Below are 5,761 nucleotides of genomic sequence, written 5' to 3' on the forward strand. Positions count from 1 at the left end.
AAGCATTAAAAACTTTGTGAGGTTTTCTCCGGTTGTCGTTGCCCACACTAAAGGCCAATAGTTTAAAATAGAGAAAAAAAGTGAATTGTAAAGCAGAATATTTACTGAATTTGGAAATAGTGAACAATATCAGCGTATGGAACCAATTACGCGTGAGAGCTTGGTTGCTAAATATTAGACATGAGCATCCCACGTCATGTGCTCTGAAAAATAGACACCTAAGGTTTTCACGGATTTAATGACTTCTATACGAGTGTCGCTGATCACCAGAGGAGGATACTCGAATGTTTTATTTCCGGGCAGGAAGAGTATGGCATTAGTTATATTTATATTTATTTTTAGATTGTTTTGGCTTGCCCAGTGTTCAATTTTTGCCAACGTTGTGTTAGCACGTCTGGACAGTTGAATGCTTGAGTAACCACTGAAAAACTGGCTGCTGTCGTCCGCAAAAATAATCCATTTTGCGGACGGATCTAAGCTGACAATATCATTAGATCGGGAAGGTACGCTAACTGCTTCAGCCAGGTCATTCAGGGCAACATGATGCTCTATGGTGGTCACTGAAGGGAGGGCTTCGTCCGTCAAAAGCATGATGAGCTTGAAACGCAGGTCGATAATCGCCTATTGCTCATTAAGATAATGATGCCGAGAATCCCGTCGCGGAAAATTGCTGCAGTACTACGGAGGTCGCAGGATAGCTATGTCCTTTGAAGGTCACTCGCGCTTTTGAGCGCCCTGATGGCGCAATTAGGTGGCCCTTGTCGGTGCGAACTTGTGAGCCCTCCCAGGCGGTCATGACTCATCAACTGCGCTTTGAATATACCATTCATCAACGATTAACCGGCGCCCGTGTGGACAAGAGCGGTAACTTTCCGGCCATTGATAGTCACCTCTAAGTCGGATGTCCCGGTTCTTACGTTGCACGTCGTACTCGGAGTAGGATCACAGCTTCATCGGGTATATGAAGTTAGGGTAGGGAGGGCTGTCGAAGCTTTCTGGGTAGAGGCGTCGTTTCGTACGCGGTTCGCGTCGTGGCCGAGGTTATCATGGCGTGCAGTGTCGGTGCGACGGGGGCGGTGTCTTCATGCGGCGTGGCCGGATCTTCTTCGTTTCGCTGGTGAGCTACGTCACCTTCCAAATACTGTTTTGTGTAGTTCACCCTGCGGGGGCTGGGAAACTTTCCGCGAACAGCCGCTGAGTAGCTGCGACCCGGCGACGCAAACTGTGAGGTGAACGGCGAAGCGGAGCAGGACAGGTGGTTTGACTGCATCATGCCGAGGTAGTTTTCAACTTTTCATGGTCGCTATCCTCGGGGTAGTCGTGGGTCGTAAATGGCGTAACAGCGCAAGGTGATGCTTCTGTACGGTCAGTGACGAAGTGTGTGGCTAGCGTAGCCAAAATTGAAGCCCAGTGGACGGTTGTTGGCAGTCTTCCACGCTTCGCATTTCGTATAGAGGCTGCGTCTCTCGTACACTGGCAAGCGGGAGCTAGGGGAAGTCCTTCTTTTAGAGCTGGTTCCCGTCGAAGAGTGCTTCGGGTTCCTCATCGAGGCACACTATTCCGTAGTGTGGTGGCGCATGTAATAGCCTGGCGTTCTGTCGTCGTCGGATTGCCTGGCTCACTTCTTCGCGTACCATGTCAATGAGAGTCGCTGCTAGCGGATGTGAGGAGGATGAAGGAGTCACCGTAGCTCTTCAGGGACAATCTCACAAATGATGTTCCGTAGGCTGCCATTGGCCGACGTTTAGGTGTCCGCAAGGCCCACAGAGAGGACTAGTAGTGTTCGATAGTACTGCCGAGCCCTGATGTCGAGGGTCTTCTCAATCGTAGACGCTTCAAAGCACTCCATTGCCACAGCGAGACTGCAGAGCCGCATGATCAGAGTGCCCGCATAGAAAGAACACTCAGGGCTGCTTCGTGAAGAAATTCTTTGGGTAATAATTAGAGAAAAGAGACATAATTTTGGACAGCTTATGCATGGCGCAAGTTATGTGACAAGATATTTGCGCAATCATTAAAAGTTCCCTCTAAATCTTCAGCCTAAGAAATACCCGCTTTTAAGGCCCTCATTGACCTGACCCAAGAGGGTAATCTCATTGCTCAGCGGCTTGCGATGGATGTGAATAATATTCCGCGTCGACACACCGTAGACATTTAGGTTACGGTCAACAATAGTAAATACGGTAAATAAGGATAACGTAAATAATTTTAGCGCTGTTTTGCTGCTCATGTTCTCTTGTGGTATTAAAGTTTCTTGCTTTAGTATTCAGAATTTTTATTTACATATATCGGGCGCATGAACACTAAGATCGTGAAACAAATTTAAAAAATCATCAAAATCATAAAACCTGTCTAACAGGTGTTCGGTGTAACTGCGCACAAATGAGCTGAACAAATCCGCTCGATTTTCCGCTTTGTTGATGATTACTTAAGTGGTTTTGACTAGCCTGCCTATGTTAACTTTGACGAAGCCGTTGCTGATGTTCTTAGCATATTTAGAGGCAATTCCCAATGCCTCACCTTACCTTGAGAACTGCCGAAAGGGGTCAAGATCCAGATTCTAGACATTCAGATTGACTTCTCTGGCGTGGATCATGTGTGTTCTGTGTACAACCTCCGGTCCAAGAACACCCTCATGCCATTCCGCAGCGCCCATTCCAAACAGGTGAAACGAAGCCTCGAAAATGGCATGCTTACACGCCACTGCGATCATGCGATCACTGAGTGCACGTTAGCTTTGACAAGCAGATTCACAGGTTGAGGGACGCTGGCTATCCGTGCCTATTGAGAACCCCTGTTTGCGAAGCATTGCTGCGAAAGAGCAAACTCGCTTCGAGCGGTGATCTACTGAGCAAGCAACGCGATAAGAGACATGTGGCAGATATTCCGTACATGCACAAAGTAGCGCAATACAGCATTAAGAGAGGTGGTCGTTATGGAGTGAATGTGGTGTTTTCAGCGCCATCTAGGCTTGCAAAGATTAGCTCCCACATGAACAAGCGACCCCCAAGGTGCGCTATCCAGCACAGGCTGCGATATATGGAATGTAGGTGTGTATTATTATAAGAGATATTACTCAAGTGTGGGCTTGTCAACATTGGCCGGACCAGCAGTTGTTGCAGCGAGAAAGCGAGTGAGCGCAAACGAACGCAAAAAAAAAACAAATTTCAATGGAGAACGTCCCTGATCACTCCGGAGATTGTGAGGAATCAGAACCGGTGCTGGGAGGGGCAAAGTTTATGTGCGAAGGCAATGAGCGAGTAAAAGGAGCCATTATCGAAGCACTTCGCACATAGAAAGGTGGGCTCCTGTGCATAAGCACTTCTTCGGTTAAACTAAGCGGCCGGGAACTATACTTTATATGTGGTATTGCGTATGGTAGTGCGTACATAAAGTTATCTGGTCTTGTTGTCATGTTGCCTATTTTTTTCATACCTTGTTGTCGTAGCAGTATTACACTGCCCTTTATGTATAGATATAACCTTGATTCTGTACAGTTTTCCTGCTTGCTTGATCTGGCTGTCACAATGAAATGATAGTGATAATGTTCTGGTGTATAAAGGTGGTGGTTTCCCAATAAATATACGGTAGTAGGCGCTCTTTCTCACTGCTTGTCTTCCTGTTTTTTATTCCTTTGCGCTATTCAAACTTTATTGTTAGATAGGCAGGAAGACCGCAAGCACACGACTGGAGACAGGGCTGGTGTGGTTTAAAGACCACTGCTTGCAGTTCAGACGCAAAAAAAATCTCACAGAATTACACAGAAATATCTATTCCTGTTGGCATACTTAGGACTTAATTAATCCGGCATTCTGGGAAACTGAGCTAAAGAAAAAGCCATTGAGCGACTGGTGATTAATCTAATTTTAGAGCATTCGCCTACGGAACCAACGACAATATTGAAAAAGACACTAAAGCTTTCTTCTGAATGTTTGCTTCACTTACTCAGTGCTGAAAACATTTTCTTGAAAATTTTCATGCAACGCCAGTTTGCGAATTTTGGACGGGGCTTGTCGGCTCGCATTAAGCTATGGAGACTCGGCCAGCCCCTCCCCGTGAATCGTTGAACATTAGGTAGCAACGTCGTCCACTGTTTATCGGCTGTTTATATCTTCACGCCGTTAATTACAGCTATGGCGGACGTAGCCTATAGTGGTATGTTATGCTTTATGTTCGTAATTTCTCAACACTAACAGTGTCCTCCTTACTAGCCGCAGGATGGGAACACTGCAACATGTTGTTGTTGCCTCAAAAACGATGGCACCTACCTACGGTGGGGTAGCACTGCAACTTCATCTTGTATTCTTGATCTTGTTCTTCATCTTCATCTTCATCTCGCGAATTCTCTAGTTACTACCTTGAAGTAACCTATGGCTGAAAGAAATGATCCCTATGATTGCGTTTACTCTCCCAACAAACCCAACTGCAGTCGACAAAATCTGAATCTCTATGCATATGCATGCTTTGGTTCAGACCAAGCTTTCGTCCCAGTGACAAGTCTTCGCCTCAGGTGCGCAAAGTTTGTTAGCAAATGCACCTGTTGGGAACGAAACCAGCAAAGGTATTCTCCTCATCACGGTCTCGTTCGTGATAAAAGTCCCTTTTTAGCACTCGTTTAATTTGTTAATATTTTTTGCGCTGTTGTCGATCCATAGTGTCAATTTCTCTAAAATATCGGTGATCTTTGCTCATAGTGGTGTAATACTTCTAGCAAGCCCTCATAAATGTTTTCTGGCTGTACTGGCACCACAGCTGTTTCTCTAATTTGTTCACGATTAAATTCCGCGATATAACGGAGAAAGAGACATGAAACACGTACACACACACAGCGTGAGTGTACATACACGCTCGGCATGTGGACACACGTGCGTACGCACGCTTGTTTCCTCTCTCTGTCCCCGTTCTATCGCATTAATCGTGAAAGAGAAGCACCAACTATCCAGAAAGAACACCGTTCTTCTGTTACTTGAGCACAAAGTTTTCGCCTTTATCAGAGAAGCATCAGAAGCAATTGAGCCAGATTGCCTGCGAACGGCTGGTAGCCGCATGTCGAGATGCAGGAAAAGACGAGTAACCCTTCTTACGAAAGCGATAACGGTGACCATGCTCGTCTCTAGCAATTTGGTAGATTGTCCAGGCCTCCACATTCACAAAGTTGAGCTTTCGTGTCAATAACAGCCACCACCAGTTTTTGGTGTTGATGCCAATCTAATGGCAGTTGAGAGCACGACCCGGAAGTTAGAGATCTGCCATGCCATGTGTAAAAAAACGTTTTGGCTGCCAAAATCTACTTTCTCCTGTTGTGTACGCAACCACCACTTTAAAAAACACATTAGCTCAATGCTGTAATAGTTCATCATCATAGGATGCTGTCCTTGCATTTTAGGAAGAATTCGTAACCTAAGCGAGTGAAACAACAACCAATTTATCCTCCCTATTTCTATTTCATTTTTTTTCTTTGAGCGCAGTGGACACTTCTTAAGAAGGGTTTGGCGATTGTTCCCTCTAGCCAGGAGTTTCTTCTGAACTATAAGAACATTACAAAATTTCATGAGTAATATTAAAATTACCGCAAAACACGAAACGGTCTCTAAGCATTGAAAGCGCCCAAGACAACGACCGGACATGAGGCGCTTCCTGAGGTTGCTTAACCGAACGGAAGGATTGGCAACACCACTTCAATTTCTTAACACCACCATCATCATCATCATCCTTACTACACCCACTACAGGGCAAATGCCTCTCCCACGTCTCTCCAATT

This window comes from Amblyomma americanum, chromosome 9 (genome assembly GCF_052857255.1).
Source record: "Amblyomma americanum isolate KBUSLIRL-KWMA chromosome 9, ASM5285725v1, whole genome shotgun sequence".
In the NCBI taxonomy this organism is placed as follows: domain Eukaryota; kingdom Metazoa; phylum Arthropoda; class Arachnida; order Ixodida; family Ixodidae; genus Amblyomma; species Amblyomma americanum.